General features: G+C 50.8%; 1 protein-coding gene across 1 annotated transcript in view; it reads right to left on the bottom strand.

Moving 5' to 3' along the window:
• Window positions 1–17364, bottom strand: part of CDC42SE2 (CDC42 small effector 2) — a 170059-nt gene extending 152695 nt beyond the window's left edge. Inside the window, exon 1 of the mRNA XM_040354786.1 lies at window positions 17090–17364. The gene's annotated coding sequence lies outside the window, so the exon portion shown is untranslated. The remainder of the gene's footprint in view (window positions 1–17089) is intronic.
• Between the last annotated feature and the right edge of the window lie 302 nt (window positions 17365–17666).

Genomic DNA, 17666 nt, shown 5'->3' with positions numbered 1-17666 from the left:
AAGTACATCACTTTACAAGGTGCAACAAAGGAACAGGTGAATAGCCGACGCGTTTCGCACTAAGCTAGTGCCATGATTAAGCACTAGCTTAGTGCGAAACGCGTCGGCTATTCACCTGTTCCTTTGTTGCACCTTGTGAAGTGATGTACTTGCTGTGTCTTGGTCATTGGAGTGCGGCTATCCATCCTCTTTCTTCATACCTTTCAATAAAGCAGCCGACAGTTGCTTCTCCTCTTCTCTTTGCCCCAGTATTCAGCTGCTTTATTGAAATCTATACAGGGAGATCGGTGCTTGTTACGGCTCCCACCGCCGCACTGATCACCCATGACTGTCCCCTATGTCATCTCCATGTCCGCCTCCATGCTCCCAAGGTCTTCCTCCGCTGCCACTCCCCCTCCGTTTCCTCCTCCGCGTCCTCCTCCGCTTCCCCCCCCCATCCGTGTCCCAGATCTGTCAGGATGAAGAGTGGAGGAAGGAGCCGGTAAATCTGTCATTTACCAGCTCCTTCCTTTTCCGAATGCACAGAGTCAGTGATCACTGACTGTCCATTCATAACTGAGCATCATAAACATCGCAAACTGTGTGTACTCAGTACACAGTGTACTTTGGTTTATGAATGGACAGGAGCCTCTGTCTCCGGTCCATTCATCTTTAGTGCAACTGAGGCTGCTGAGAAAGGGACTGGGGAACCTGTGTCCACCTCATCAGTTCCTACAGTGCTACTGTCACATAACATTAAATAAAAAGTAGCGGTAATCGGCATTGGCACGTACTTGAAAAAACTTGTACTCGGTCTTAGTTGTATCGATGCAACCATAATCTATAGTAAATTGGCACACCTCAATGTGAGCTAGCAAGCTGATGCTGGCACACTACATTGGTGCATCAGCTTGTAGTCTACAGTTGGAGTGCTCATCATAGGATGACATTGCTGCTCCTACTTAGGGAGTCGTTTGCAGACCACTGTTAGGCTTAGCATAGGACAGGAAGCTGTGCTAAGCCTATTACTGGCAGGATCTCCAGGTTTAGAAAACAGAAAACCAGCCATACACATTAAGATTTCAAGCTGAGCCCTACAGGGCGAACAAGAGAAATCAATCAAGTCTTTTATTCCCACTAAAAATGGTACAGATGGAGGAATCCCCTTGTATTCTGACAGCCACAACTATTTGAATACCTGAACAGTGACTGCATCCGATAGAATATACCGTATATACTCGAGTATAAGCTGACCCGAATATAAGCCAAGGCCCCTAATTTTACCACAAAAAAACTGGGAAAACTTATTGACTCGAGTATAAGCCTAGGGCAGTGATGGCGAACCTGTTTGAGCCCAAAAGCCCAAACCGCGACGCAAAACCAACTCATTACTTTCAAAGTGCCAACACAGAATTAAACCTGCCAGCGTCTCTGTACAGAGGAATGGGACTGATCATCCCTCTTAATTAACCCCAAAGGACCAAAAATGATTGGTGGGTGCGGTGTGGATGACACGGCTTCTATGATTCGATTAGCGTGCGCACGTCACCCCGGGCGCTTATTGTTTGTCACTCCCACTCGGGCACATCACCGATAGCCCACAGAACTATGGGAGATGTAGTTTGCGTTGCGGTGTGGACGATTTGATTTTTCACTGTGTGCTTTCCTCATTAATGGCGTGCCCACAGAGAGGGCTCGGCGTGCCGGCAGCGGCACGCGCGCCACGGGTTCGCCATCACTGGCCTAGGGTGTCCATCTGCATGCCTCACTTTGTCCATGCCTCACTGTGCCCATGACTAGCCTGAGGTTTAACATAAGAATCTATGGAAGGGGTGCCCAGCGTTGAGGAAAAAGAAGAAGGTGCTCCCGGGCCAACAAACTTTGCACACTTGTAGAGGAAGAGTGTGGCTACGAGTTTGGGGTCCAGGGGACCTACGGCCAGCCAGTACTGGGTCCCCAAAGTCACCGGAGAAATGACCATTTAACATTAGAGTCTATGGAAAGGGTGCCCGGCTTTGAGGGAAAAAAAAAAAAACACGGTGCTCCCCGGGCCGTAGGTCCCACAGGACAAAAAACTTTGCACGTTTGTAGAGGAAGAGGGGGGCTACAAGTTTGGGGTCCAGGGGACCTACGGCCGGCCGTTATCGGGTCCCTAAAGTCAGGCGCAAAAAGGCGACTTGAGTATAAGCCGAGGGGGGCATTTTCAACACAAAAAAAATGTGCTGGAAAAACTCGGCTTATACTCGAGTATATACGGTAATCACGATTCAGCCAAAAATAAACATTTAAATAGAAAATTGAAAGAGCCGGGTGGTGCCAGCAGAGCTATCTAGCCGCTAGCCGTATAAGGTCAGCCAAAAAAAAGGGAAGACGAAACTTTGTAGGGTAAATTAACATTTTATGTTTTTTTTTAGATATAAATACATTTTGATGCACGTACGGAAAGCTATTTTCTCCGATAACACACTTGTGATGCCAGTGTGCATGTCCTATAAGTAAATCCAGCCTTTTGGTCTTCCTGTACAGTAACAAGTATAAAATCAATTTTTACCATCGTTCTCAAAGTCACCCAATGTGATTCCCATTTGCATAATAGCTTGTGAAATGTATGACTGAAAGGAGGGTGGCCGTGGCTCTTCCCATTCCCGTCAAACAGCCATTCCGGGCTTCCCACTAAATAGCAACAGAAGGATTCCTATGTGTACCACATACAATCACTTAAAGACTGCGTGTTCAATAAAGGACCCTTTAACCATCCCACCAATCATAATGTAGATTTCCAGCATCACATGATGCACGTATTTCCTACATTCCGAGGAATTACACACTAATAAACAAATTAAGACACGGAGACAACCTCCTTCAGCAAAAGGAAATGCCAACCTTTCTATTACCAATGACAAGACACAACTGTCCTCCGCCATGTTTATATACAGTTGTGCTCATAAGTTTACATACCCTGGCAAAATTTGTGATTTCTTGGCCATTTTACAGAGAATATGAATGATAACACAAAAACTTTTCTTTCGCTCATGGTTAGTGTTTGGCTGAAACCATTCATTATCAATCGACTGTGTTTGCTCTTTTTAAATCATAATTACAACAGAAACTGCCCAAATGAGCCTGATCAAAAGTTTACATACCCTGGTAATTTTGGCCTGATAACATGCACACAAGTTGACACAAAGGGGTTTGAATGGCTATTAAAAAGTTAACCATCCTCACCTGTGATCCGTTTGTAATTAGTGTGTGTATATAAAAGGTCAATGAGTTTCTGGACTCCTGACAGCCCCTTGCATCTTTCATCCAGTGTTGCACTGACGTTTCTGGATTCTGAGTCATGGGGAAAGCAAAAGAATTGTCAAAGGATCTGCAGGAAAAGCTAGTTGAACTGTATAAAACAGGAAAGGGATATAAAAAGATATCCAAGTAATTGAGAATGCCAATCAGCAGTGTTCAAACTCTAATCAAGAAGCAGAAAATTAGGGGTTCTGTTGAAACCAAACCACGGTCAGGTAGACCAACTAAAATTTCAGCCACAACTGCCAGGAGAATTGTTTGGGATGCAAAGAAAACCCCACAAATAACTTCAGGTGAAATACAGGACTCTCTGAAAACATGTGGTGTTTCAAGATGCACAATAAGGAGGCACTTGAAGAAAGATGGGCTGCATGGTGGAGTCATCAGAAGAAAGCCATTACTACGCAAATGCCACAAAATATCGCCAAACAGCACAGAGACAAGCCTCAAACCTTCTGACACAAAGTCATTTGGAGTGATGAGACCAAAATTTTTCTTTTTGGCCACAACCATAAACACTTAATTTGGAGAGTCCACAAGGCCTACAATGAAAGGTACACCATTCCCACTGTGAAACACGGAGGTGGATCGCTGATGTTTTGGGGATGTGTGAGCTACAAAGTTACAGGAAATTTGATCAAAATTGATGGCAAGATGAATGCAGTATGTTATCAAAAAATTCTGGAGGAACATTTGCATTCATCAGACAGGAAGCTGCGCATGGGATGTACTTGGACATTCCCACATGACAATGATCCAAAACACAAGGCCAAGGTGACCTGTCATTGGCTATAGCAGAAAAAAGTGAAGGTTCTGGAGTGTCCATCTCAGTCTCCTGACCTCAATATCATTGAGCCACTCTGGGGAGATCTCAAAATGTGCAGTTCGTGCCAGGGTATGTAAACTTATGAGCACAACAGTACATTACTGAAATAAGAACTCTAGGCTAAAATGGTTTTATTACAATGTGCGGTGTAGTACAAGTTAATTAGGTATACGCAATTTGCAGAAACATTTCAATATCGATATTATTTCTATTTTCAATCAGCCAGATACAGGAGCACACAGAGTCATTTATCCACCATCCTCTCCGCTCGTCCATTCACAGAACATGCATTTTGTAAAGAGTTCACAGAAAACAGGTTCTGTAAATGGATGGGGGGAGAGGATGGCAGTTGAATGACACTGGGGTTTCCCTGTATGTTGCAGCAGGCTAGAAATATAGCCGAACACAAAATGTAAATAAGTTACAATGTCACTGCAAGTGGCATACACCCAATTAGTGGTAATTTGTTACGCAAAACCCCCACGCTGCAAGGGTTAAATGCTCATTAAGTCTAGGGGGTTGCAAAAGAGGCTGGATTGCTCCAGCAGGCTCCATCGATCTGTTTACCTTTCTGCAGCAGGACCCCCCTGCATGCAGTCACATGCTCACCCCAACCACATACAATACAGCACAATAATAGCCCAGCAGTGTGTACGATGACAGTGAGGCTCCGCCCACAGTCCTGAGTTTCAGGGAAAGAAAGAGAATGCCAGAGCATACCTGCAGCGCAGTGATGTGAAGAGTCCCATAAAATTTAAGGAGATTGCATTTTTCTAGCGTATTTAGCACAGTAAAAATGCATCAGTGTGAAAGCAGCCTAAATAATACAGCCACTCTCTCAACTCTCTAGGACAGGGGTCTCCATATTTTTTTTTAAACAAAAAGGGACAGTTTATTATCCTTTAGGGCAGGGATATGCAATTAGCGGACCTCCAGCTGTTGCAGAACTACAAATCCCATGAGGCATAGCAAGACTCTGACAGCCACAAGCATGACACTCAGACCAAGAGGCATGGTGGGACTTGTAGTTTTGCAACAGCTGGAGGTCCGCTAATTGCATATCCCTGCTTTAGGGGAGCAAAACTTTAGTGGGCTTCAGTAACAGTGCCCCATCAGCGGAGCCCGTGGGGGGGAATAGTGGCCCCGTCAGGGGCGTCAGTGAGGAAGGGAATAGTGGCCCCGTCAGGGGCGTCAGTGAGGAAGGGAATAGTGGCTCCGTCAGGGGCGTCAGTGAGGAAGGGAATAGTGGCTCCGTCAGGGGCGTCAGTGAGGAAGGGAATAGTGGCTCCGTCAGGGGCGTCAGTGAGGAAGGGAATAGTGGCTCCGTCAGGGGCGTCAGTGAGGAAGGGAATAGCGGCTCCGTCAGGGGCGTCAGTGAGGAAGGGAATAGCGGCTCCGTCAGGGGCGTCAGTGAGGAAGGGAATAGCGGCTCCGTCAGGGGCGTCAGTGAGGAAGGGAATAGCGGCTCCGTCAGGGGCGTCAGTGAGGAAGGGAATAGCGGCTCCGTCAGGGGCGTCAGTGAGGAAGGGAATAGCGGCTCCGTCAGGGGCGTCAGTGAGGAAGGGAATAGCGGCTCCGTCAGGGGCGTCAGTGAGGAAGGGAATAGCGGCTCCGTCAGGGGCGTCAGTGAGGAAGGGAATAGCGGCTCCGTCAGGGGCGTCAGTGAGGAAGGGAATAGCGGCTCCGTCAGGGGCGTCAGTGAGGAAGGGAATAGCGGCTCCGTCAGGGGCGTCAGTGAGGAAGGGAATAGCGGCTCCGTCAGGGGCGTCAGTGAGGAAGGGAATAGCGGCTCCGTCAGGGGCGTCAGTGAGGAAGGGAATAGCGGCTCCGTCAGGGGCGTCAGTGAGGAAGGGAATAGCGGCTCCGTCAGGGGCGTCAGTGAGGAAGGGAATAGCGGCTCCGTCAGGGGCGTCAGTGAGGAAGGGAATAGCGGCTCCGTCAGGGGCGTCAGTGAGGAAGGGAATAGCGGCTCCGTCAGGGGCGTCAGTGAGGAAGGGAATAGCGGCTCCGTCAGGGGCGTCAGTGAGGAAGGGAATAGCGGCTCCGTCAGGGGCGTCAGTGAGGAAGGGAATAGCGGCTCCGTCAGGGGCGTCAGTGGGAGGGGAATAGCGGCTCCGTCAGGGGCGTCAGTGGGGGGGGAATAGCGGCTCCGTCAGGGGCGTCAGTGGGAGGGGAATAGCGGCTCCGTCAGGGGCGTCAGTGGGAGGGGAATAGCGGCTCCGTCAGGGGCGTCAGTGGGAGGGGAATAGCGGCTCCGTCAGGGGCGTCAGTGGGAGGGGAATAGCGGCTCCGTCAGGGGCGACAGTGGGAGGGGAATAGCGGCTCCGTCAGGGGCGACAGTGGGAGGGGAATAGCGGCTCCGTCAGGGGCGTCAGTGGGAGGGGAATAGCGGCTCCGTCAGGGGCGTCAGTGGGAGGGGAATAGCGGCTCCGTCAGGGGCGTCAGTGAGGAAGGGAATAGCGGCTCCGTCAGGGGCGTCAGTGAGGAAGGGAATAGCGGCTCCGTCAGGGGCGTCAGTGGGAGGGGAATAGCGGCTCCGTCAGGGGCGTCAGTGGGAGGGGAATAGCGGCTCCGTCAGGGGCGTCAGTGGGAGGGGAATAGCGGCTCCGTCAGGGGCGTCAGTGGGAGGGGAATAGCGGCTCCGTCAGGGGCGACAGTGGGAGGGGAATAGCGGCTCCGTCAGGGGCGACAGTGGGAGGGGAATAGCGGCTCCGTCAGGGGCGACAGTGGGAGGGGAATAGCGGCTCCGTCAGGGGCGACAGTGGGAGGGGAATAGCGGCTCCGTCAGGGGCGTCAGTGGGAGGGGAATAGCAGCTCCGTCAGGGGCGTCAGTGGGAGGGGAATAGCGGCTCCGTCAGGGGCGTCAGTGAGGGGGGGGGGGGGGGGGAATAGTGACTCAGTCAGGGGCGTCAGTTGGAATAGTGGCCCCCGTCAGGGGTGTCAGTGGGGGGGGGGGAATAGTGGCTCCGTCAGGGGAATCAGTGTGGGGGGGGGGGAAATAGTGGCTCCGTCATTGGGGGGGGGGGAATTAGTGGCCCCCCCGTCAGGGGCGTCAGTGGGGGGGAAATAGTGGCTCCGTCAGGGGCATCAGTGGGGAAATAGTGGCTCCGTCAGGGGCATCAGTGTGGGGGGGGTGAATAGTGGCTCCATCAGTGGGGGGGGGGATAGTGGCTCCCGTCAGGGGCGTCAGTGGGGGGGGGGGGGAATAGTGGCTCCGTCAGTGGGGGGGGGGGGGGGGGGGATAGTGGCTGCCGTCAGGGGCGTCAGTGGGAGGGGGGGGGGGAATAGTGGCTCCGTCAGGGGCGTCAGTGGGAGGGGGGGGGGGGGGGAATAGTGGCTCCGTCAGGGGTGTCAGTGGGAGGGGGGGGGGGGGAATAGTGGCTCCGCCAGGGGCGTCAGTGGGAGGGGGGGAATAGTGGCTCCGTCAGGGGCGTCAGTGGGGGGGGGGAATAGTGGCTCCGTCAGGGGCGTCAGTGGGGGGGAATAGTGGCTCCGTCAGGGGCGTCAGTGGGAGGGGGGGGGAATAGTGGCCCCGTCAGGGGCGTCAGTGGGAGGGGGGGGGGAATAGTGGCTCCGTCAGGGGCGTCAGTGGGAGGGGGGGGGGAATAGTGGCCCCCTCAGGGGCGTCAGTGGGAGGGGGGGGAATAGTGGCCCCCTCAGGGGCGTCAGTGGGAGGAATAGACAGAGAGTAATGTCATCAGCACACCAGGATCTCCAAAACTTTAATCAGCGACTACATAGTTACAACAAAATGCGCCGATTCGGAGCCATAGAGAACCCCTTCGTCCGGCATGCAACGATGAATGACCGATGAAGCACTGCAAGGGCCTTTTTTTTTTCACCAGAGTTTAAAAAATGTGAGTGTTTATTGGAGAATATTCACATTTTTGTATGCAACCGAACGTCTTGTGAAATCACATCATCAACAGAAGACTCGTATTGTAAGAATACAAAAAAAGAAAGAGAGAGAGAGAACACAATCACACCACAGTATCAGTAATGCCAGAATCTAAATGAAGTAATAAAAAAAGGATATTGGTTGAAAATTAACAGCAAATCTCGCAAGTGCACAATAATTTCCAATTTCCCACATAGCTTAGCGCTAGATCAGATTTCCAGCGTCTTCAAAGTGTGTCTTAGAAAAGCAATATGGTGAGCCCCTTCCTGAGCATGCACCTGTGCTGCCTGGATCACACCCTTGTTTCCGAATAGTACTACTCCCCACCCTTCTCTACATGTCATCTGTCAGAGGATTTTCCTGTACTGTAACTGCCATCTGTACAACGCCACATAATATGTTGGTGCTTCAGTAGTAAAATAATAAGGCACACAAACACCAAGATAAAAATCAGCTAGAAGATGAAATTCACTCAAACCCTGTACACACGATCGGATATCTGATGGAATCTAATCCAATGGATTTTTTCGTCGGATATCCGATGAAGCTGACTTTCATCAGTCTTGCCTACACACCATCGGTCAAAAATACCACTGTGTCCAAACCCGGTGACGTAAAACACTAAGACGTGCTGAGAAAAATGAAGTTCAATGCTTCCGAGCATGCGTCAACTTGATTCTGAGCATGCGTGGATTTTTGACCGACGGACTTCCACACAGACGAACGTTTTTTTTATCCATAGGAAAAATTAAAAACATGTTCTAATTTTTTTTAACTGATGGAAAACAAACCGATGGGGCCCACACACAATCGGTTTGTCCAGTGATCTTTCAGCTGATTGGATGGAAGTGACACACAGCACACGGGAACAGAGCTGAGGCTGTCAATCAGCTGGAGATCCCTCCCCTATCACCTTTTTACTGTTCCTAGAGGGAAAGATTTTGTTGGCCTAATAGACATACAGAGTCTCTTCCACCATAAATATCTAACTTTTTATTTTTACTTTTCAGGTTTAGTTTTACTTTTTTTTGTAAAGTTTTTGAATAGAGCATTGAAGAATTAGCACTGCTGTCAACATTAGAACTGTCATACTTGCCATCTATTGGACAGGTAATAGACAGAACAGGAGGCAAAGGGCACAGGCAGCAATAAAAAAAGAAAAACATATTCCAGTAGAGTGAGAAAAAGTTATAACCTGTTTCAAGGCCGTATTGCTGTTTCTGCTGCCATCTGATTTCTCTTTACTAAAGGCTCATTCACAATAACTTTGGACTCCGGAGAGTGATCTATCTGCACTGGGATTGCTCTTCAGAGTGCATTTGACGTGTGGTGAGGAGGTGCTGTATCTCCTCCTCATTGCCTGCTTTGACCCCTAGAACCCTATAACAGGGCTCGACAAATCCCAGGCGCCAGGTCGCCATTGCGACTAGAAATTTCACCCTGGCGCCTGGGCTTTGATCAGTGACAGGTGCCTCTGCTACAGGACGGGTTGCGGGGTCTTGGCCGTGAACATGATCAGCGGTGGAAGCGGGGATGGAGCAGGAAGAAAGCTGCACAGCAGCGGCTGAAACTGCGGGAGGAACGAGTGGCCAGCAGAGTAAAGTCCAGCTGGGGATCCTCGGCGGTCTGTCATCCCCACTGCTGCTGTCGCCCTGCGCCAAAGTATTGCGGGAAGCGACTCAAGAACATCCGGGACCCGGATTCGGTGGTTTCCCAGCGCCAGAGCGCCCTGCTCCTCTGACTGTCTGAGAGGGGATGAGTACGGGACAAGAGGGTCAGTGCCGTTGCCGGGAGTTGGGTGTGGGCAGCACCAGGTGACACCTGTGGGCAGCGCCGCAGCGGCACTGCTAGCTAACACCACTCGTCGCACAGTCCTCGCCCCTACACAGCACACAGCGGAGCGGACCAAAGCCCCCTCCCTCTCCTCTCTGTTTACGGAGGAGGAGGGGGTCTGAGGGACAGACTCCGCTGTGCCTATTCACCGAATCCGGGTCCCGGATGTTCTTGAGTCGCTTCCCGCAATACCTTGGGGCAGGGCGACAGCAGCAGTGGGGATGACAGACCGCCGAGGATCCCCAGCTGGACTTCACTCTGCTGGCCACTCGTTCCTCCCGCCGTGTCTGCCGCTCTCTTCCTGCTCCATCCCGCGCTCTTCTGAGGTCTGTAAATGTTTTAATGTATTCCAAATAGACATGTGCTGGGGGGTGCTATGGGAGGTAAGAGGGGGGTCTGCACTGAGGGGGGGGTGCACTGAGTGGGGTCTGCACTGTGGGGGGCCTACACTGATGGAGAGGGGGGGGCTGCACTGAGAGGGGGGTCTACATTGATGGGGGGCACACTGATGGGGGTCCTGCACTGAGGGCGGGTGCACTGTGGGGAGGTCTACATTGATGAGGGGGGATCTGCACTGAGGAAGGTGTACACTGATGGAGGGGGGTCTACAATGATGGGGGGCTGCACTGATGGAGGGGGGTCTACACTGATAGCTGGGGGTCTGCAATGATGGTGTCTGTACTTAGTGAGGGGATCTATACTGCGCGAAGGGGGTCTATACTGAGAGAGGGACCATAGTTGGTGGAGGGGGGGGGGGTGATACCAACCCTAGTGACGTCACCAAACCTGGCGCCTACATTTTTTAGCTGGCTCCTAGATTCAAAGCAAATTTGTCAAGCCCTGCTATACTAGCATACTGAACAACATGCATTGCAGAGCGTCCCCAGTCACTTGAAGAGGTCACGTAGGCTGGCAATATCCTGGCAAAGGAAAGAGGGGATATAATTCTTGCCGTGGCTTGTGTACACCCCGGCCGCTGCAGCTAAAGGGGATAGCGGTTTAGAGGCAGATAAAAGTGCAGCTTAACAGCAGGATTTTACTGCTCCCAGACTGCTAGTGCAAATGAGCCCTTTAGGACAAGAAACAGTTTTTGGCTGAAGGTGGGCTTTATTATTTCCATAGGACTAATCAACTAATTCCATTAATTGGCTACTGATCAAAAATGGAAAAAAAAAAACTAACACCCTCTACACTTCTTCATAGGTGAAAGACTAGGTCTACCATCAGAATCCTACTTTATGGGTAAACCCTCTAAATGCCCTTAAAAATTAAGGGCTCATTCACATGTGAATGCATTATTGTTACCCCTCTGAAAAGTAATCTACTGTGGATTACTTTTCAAAAGGGCATTTGACAGGCGGAGAGGTGATGTCTACTGTTAATGACTCACTAAGCCGTACCCGTGTGCATTGTATGTAGTTGCAGGGCAGTTGTGGAGTGGCCCCATCCATTTGAATAGGTTGTATTGAGCAGCGGTACCGCCTTCCCAATGCAATATGCCGTTTACATTTTTGCTGTGGCTGTGAAGCAAAATATCCTGATCACGGCACATGTACAGTCCTGAGCAGCTCAACCACCTGCTTTTACCACCCATGTGAATGAGCTTTCAGTGACCGTTTTAACAATATAAGCATCTGCATACATCACAGATGTATGGAGAGAGCTGAAACTTCGAATTGCCAAGCAACAGCCAAGAAACCTTAAAGGAGTTGTAAAGGAAAGAAAATGTCACCTTAATGCAGTGTTTCTCAACTCCAGTCCTCAAGGCACACCAACAGGTCATGTTTTCAGGCTTTCCATTATTTTGCACAGATGGTTTGATCAGTTTCACTGCCTTAGTAATTACCACAGCCGTTTCATCTGAGGGAAATCCTGAAAACATGGCCTGTTGGTGTACCTTGAGGACTGGAATTGAGAAACCCTGCCTTAATGCAATCTATGCATTAATCTGATGATGCCGCCGCCCCTCCCCCCCTGACCTTACCTGACCCGTCGAAAGTCCCGCGCTCTTCGCCGCTCAGCCTGGCCGCTGATTGGCTAGAGCGGATGGATTGAAAGCAGCGCAGCCATTGGCTGACGCTGCTGTCAATCACATCCAGTGACACAGCACGCCGAGGGGCGGGGCCGAGTGATACAGTGAGCGGCTATGGCCGCTCGCTGCATCACGGGAGCGCGCCCACAAGGACTCATCCCCATGCGAGCTCTCTCGCATGACTGTGATGAGTTCTTGCGGGGAGGAGCCGAGACAGCCGCCGAGGGACCCCAGAAGACATGGATCGGGGCCACTCTGTGCAAAACGAAGTGCACAGTGGAGGCAAGTATAAGATGTTTGTTATTTTAAAGAAAAATTTCCTTTAGTAACCCTTTAAAGCGGATGTCCGCTGAAAAAAAAATATTAAAAGCCAGCAGCTACAAATACTGCAGCTGCTGACTTTTAATATTAGGACACTTACCTGTCCTGGAGTCCAGCGCCGCCTGCAGCAGAGGATGAGCGATCGCTTGTCACTCTGCTGCCCCCCCCCCCCCCCGCCATCCTCGGTGAGGGAACCAGGAAGTGAAGCGCTCCGGCTTCACTGCCCGATTCCCTACAGCGCATGCGTGAGTCGCGCTACGCCTGCCGATTGGCTCCCGCTGTGTACTGGGAGCCGAGTGTTCCCAGAACCCAAAAGGGGGGGTGGTAAGCTGACGTCATGCCTGCAGTTTACCCAAAACTGTGTAGCCAAAAAGTGGGTGCAGGTATCTGCACCCCCTCCCCCTGAAAGGTGTCAAATGTGACACCGGAGGGGGGGAGGGTTCCGATCAGCGGGAGTTCCAGTTTAGGGTGGAGCTCTGCTTTAAGGATTTAGAGAAGATCTGTAAAGAAGAATGGACCAAACCTGGTAACCAACTACAAGAAATGTCTTACCTCTGATTGCCAACAAGGGTTTTCTCCTCCAAGTACTAAGTCATGTTTTGCTTGGGGATCAAATACTCACTGAACCGCAACTTCATTTGCACCATGTGTTTTTTCTGTATTTTTAGTTGATTTTCTGTCTCGATCATTTAACTACTTGGCAACCAGCCGCAGTTATACGGCGGCAGGTTGGCACGGCTGGGCGAGATCACGTAGCTATACGTCATCTCGCCGTTCAGCAAATAGGGGCGCCCCCCCGTAAACACACAGCTCCTGGTCCTGTCAGGGGGAGAAATGACCTATCGCCTGTTCATACAATGTATGAACAGCGATTTGTCATTTCCCCATGTCAGTCCCACCCCCTCTTCAGTTCGAACACACCCAGGGAACATGATTAACCCCTTCCTCGCCCCCTAGTGTTAACCCCTCCCCTGCCAGTGGCATTTTTATAGTAATCAATGCATTTTTTTTGCACTGATCGCTATAAAAATGCCAATGGTCCCAAATATGTGTCAAAAGTGTCCAAAGTGTCGCAGTACCGATAAAAATCGCTGATCGCCGCCATTACTAGTAAAAAAAATATATTAATAAAAATAAAACTATCCCCTATTTTGTAAACGATATAACTTTTGCGCAAACCAATCAATAAACGCTTATTGCGATTTTTTTTTACAAAAAAATAGGTAGAAGAATACGTATCGGCCTAAACTGAGGAAAAAAAATTGATTATATATTTTTGGGGGATATTTATTATAGCAAAAAAATATTCATTTTTTTTTAAAATTGTCGCTCTATTTTTGTTCATAGCGCAAAAACTAAAAACCGCAGAGGTGATCAAATACCACCAAAAGAAAGCTCTATTTGTGGGGAAAAAAGGACGCCAATTTTGTTTGGGAGCCACGTCGCACGACCACGCAATTGTCAGTTAAAGCGACGCAGTGCCGAATCACAAAAAGTGGCCTGGTCATTGACCAGCAATATGGTCAGGGGCTGAAGTGGTTAAGGGACATGAGCCCAGTTATTTTTCATGTTCCCTTATGCTGATCAAGGGACATGGTGTGAATGAGCCCAGTTATTTCCAATGTCTCCTTGTGCTGATCAAGGGACATGGTGTGAATGAGCCCAGTTATTTCCAATGTCTCCTTGTGCTGATCAAGGGACATGGTGTGAATGAGCCCAGTTATTTCCAATGTCTCCTTGTGCTGATCAAGGGACATGGTGTGAATGAGCCCAGTTATTTCCAATGTCTCCTTGTGCTGATCAAGGGACATGGTGTGAATGAGCCCAGTTATTTCCAATGTCTCCTTGTGCTGATCAAGGGACATGGTGTGAATGAGCCCAGTTATTTCCAATGTCGCCTTGTGCTGATCAAGGGACATGGTGTGAATGAGCCCAGTTATTTCCAATGTCTCCTTGTGCTGATCAAGGGACATGGTGTGAATGAGCCCAGTTATTTCCAATGTCTCCTTGTGCTGATCAAGGGACATGGTGTGAATGAGCCCAGTTATTTCCAATGTCTCCTTGTGCTGATCAAGGGACATGGTGTGAATGAGCCCAGTTATTTCCAATGTCTCCTTGTGCTGATCAAGGGACATGGTGTGAATGAGCCCAGTTATTTCCAATGTCTCCTTGTGCTGATCAAGGGACATGGTGTGAATGAGCCGTTATTTCCAATGTCGCCTTGTGCTGATCAAGGGACATGGTGTGAATGAGCCCAGTTATTTCCAATGTCGCCTTGTGCTGATCAAGGGACATGGTGTGAATGAGCCCAGTTATTTCCAATGTCTCCTTGTGCTGATCAAGGGACATGGTGTGAATGAGCCCAGTTATTTCCAATGCCGCCTTGTGCTGATCAAGGGACAAGGTGTAAATGAGCCCAGTTATTTCCAATGTCTCCTTGTGCTGATCAAGGGACATAGTGTGAGTGAGCCCAGTTATTTTCTATGTCTCCTTGTGCTGATCAAGGGACATAGTGTGAGTGAGCCCAGTTATTTCCAATGTCTCCTTGTGCTGATCAAGGGACATAGTGTGAATGAGCCCAGTTATTTTCTATGTTACCTTGCGCTAATCAAGGGGCACGTTTTGATAGAGCTACATACATTCCTACAATAATAACAGGCAGCCTAATGTGTATAGTTCCTCTGTACATATCCATACTCACCAATCATCATACGTCTAGCACCTGTTGTATGGAAATGGTTCTCTGCTCTATGCCTGCCCACTACACATTGTGCAGATCTGACAGCGGCCATAGAACCGCCCTGCACAGACTACAGCTGTATGTCATCAATGCATTACACTACACAACAGGCATGTTTATCTTTCATTATCTTTAATTCATTCATTAAAACAATAAACTTGATGAACCAGAACTATAATTATGATCAGTTTGCTCCCACAATTCATATACAATAAAAACAACTTATAAAGAATTCAGCTATCAGTATTGTATACATCATGCTGTAAAGCGCTGTGCAAACTATGTGCTCTATAAATCCTATATAGTAATAATAAATAGAGATAATGATGATGGACCCGGTCTCCCAGCATACCATCAGTGTGGACTGTGGGGTGTGTGTGCAGGGCCTGTCCTAGCTGGGGAAGGTCCAGGTGTCATCTACACACATATTTACTATAGAGAGATCCCTGGTGTAGAGCTCCCCAGAACACTGGCTGTAGAGTAGACGTCCGATGTATGGATAAGGAGGTGTATAGATGGTCAGTCACCTTCAGCCACCAGAGATGTCAGCAGGCAGGATGGGCTTAGAAGTCCCCCCACTATATATAGTGGGAGATATGTCCTCCATGATTGCCCCCCCCCCCACTATAGTTGGAAGATATGTCCTCCATGATTGCCCCCCCCCCCATTATAGTGGGGGATGTGTTCTCCATTATTGTCCCCCCACTACAGTGGCGCATGTGTCCTCCATTATTATTGTCCCCCAGTATAGTGGGTGATGGTGTCCCCCCTGATTGTCCCCCCAGTAGTGGGTGATGGTGTCCCCCTATGATTGTCCCCCTAGTAGTGGGTGATGGTGTCCTCCATGATTGCCCCCCCCCCAGTAGTGGGTGATGGTGTCCTCCATGATTGCCCCCCCCCAGTAGTGGGTGATGGTGTCCCCCCAGTAGTGGGTGATGGTGTCCCCCCAGTAGTGGGTGATGGTGTCCCCCCAGTAGTGGGTGATGGTGTCCCCCATGATTGTCCCCCCAGTAGTGGGTAATGGTGTCCCCCATGATTGTCCCCCCCAGTAGTGGGTGATGGTGTCCCCCATGATTGTCCCCCCCAGTAGTGGGTGATGGTGTCCCCCATGATTGTCCCCCCCAGTAGTGGGTGATGGTGTCCCCCATGATTGTCCCCCCCCCTAGTAGTGGGTGATGGTGTCCTCCATGATTGCCCCCCCCCCAGTAGTGGGTGATGGTGTCCCCCCAGTAGTGGGTGATGGTGTCCCCCCAGTAGTGGGTGATGGTGTCCCCCCCAGTAGTGGGTGATGGTGTCCCCCCAGTAGTGGGTGATGGTGTCCCCCATGATTGTCCCCCCAGTAGTGGGTAATGGTGTCCCCCATGATTGTCCCCCCCAGTAGTGGGTGATGGTGTCCCCCATGATTGTCCCCCCCCCAGTAGTGGGTGATGGTGTCCCCCATGATTGTCCCCCCCCCCAGTAGTGGGTGATGGTGTCCCCCATGATTGTCCCCCCCCCCCAGTAGTGGGTGATGGTGTCCCCCATGATTGTCCCCCCCCAGTAGTGGGTGATGGTGTCCCCCATGATTGTCCCCCCCAGTAGTGGGTGATGGTGTCCCCCATGATTTTCCCCCCCAGTAGTGGGTGATGGTGTCCCCCATGATTGTCCCCCCCAGTAGTGTGTGATGATGTCCCCTATGATTGTCCCCCCCAGTAGTGGGTGATGGTGTCCTCCATGATTGCCCCCCCCCAGTAGTGGGTGATGGTGTCCCCCATGATTGTCCCCCCCAGTAGTGGGTGATGGTGTCCCCCATGATTGTCCCCCCCAGTAGTGTGTGATGATGTCCCCTATGATTGTCCCCCCCAGTAGTGGGTGATGGTGTCCCCCATGATTGTCCCCCCAGTAGTGTGTGATGGCGTCCCCCCAGTAGTGGGTGATGTGTCTTCCATGATTCACCCCCCAGTAGTGGGTGAATGTGCCCAGGCGGTGTGACAGGCAGAACCAGGCTGTCATCGGTACATAGCGGTGATCAGTGATGATGTGATGTGGGGGAAGTGATGATCCCAGGCAGGGATGTCCCCCCATAGTGATCAGTGCTGGCACAGGGCTCCTCGGCTCTGGCACTGATGAAGGGGTGATGATGATGCCCCCCGGACAGGTCCATGATCAATGTCTACTCACCGCTCCCCCCGATGGGTGATGAGATGTTGGAGATTCCCCGGGTCGATCCGTCCACAATGCCGCCCGCCCTACTATCCAATGGCTGCACACAGCCCGGCACCGGCTTCACAGCGCCCAGGGAGGGAGGCGGGCAGAGAGCTGACACCGGCACCGCTCAGATCCCACACAGGGAGGGAGGGAGGAGGAGAGGAAGTGAAGATGGCTGCTGCAGTCTGATTGAATGGCTGCAAATCTCCCTCCTCCTCCCCTACTCGGTGTGACTCAGTCTGTGATCACGGCTGCGGAGCGGGGAGGAGACAAAGACAGGCCGGGCTATGACAGCCCCGCTCTGCACTACACTCTGCCGCCACAGGTGGGCACAGGAGACACACTCCTCACTGCATAGGACAGCCTGGGGATCACAGACACCGAGCATAGCACAGCTTGAGGACCACATACTATTGTGGGCACAGGAGACACACTCCTCACTGCATAGGACAGCCTGGGGACCACAGACACCGAGCATAGCACAGCTTGAGGACCACATACTATTGTGGGCACAGGAGACACACTCCTCACTGCATAGGACAGCCTGGGG

This window comes from Rana temporaria, chromosome 1, assembly GCF_905171775.1.
Source record: "Rana temporaria chromosome 1, aRanTem1.1, whole genome shotgun sequence".
Lineage (NCBI taxonomy): Eukaryota > Metazoa > Chordata > Amphibia > Anura > Ranidae > Rana > Rana temporaria.
Note: the sequence above shows the minus strand (reverse complement) of the source record. Positions and strands in the feature narration are given on the sequence as shown.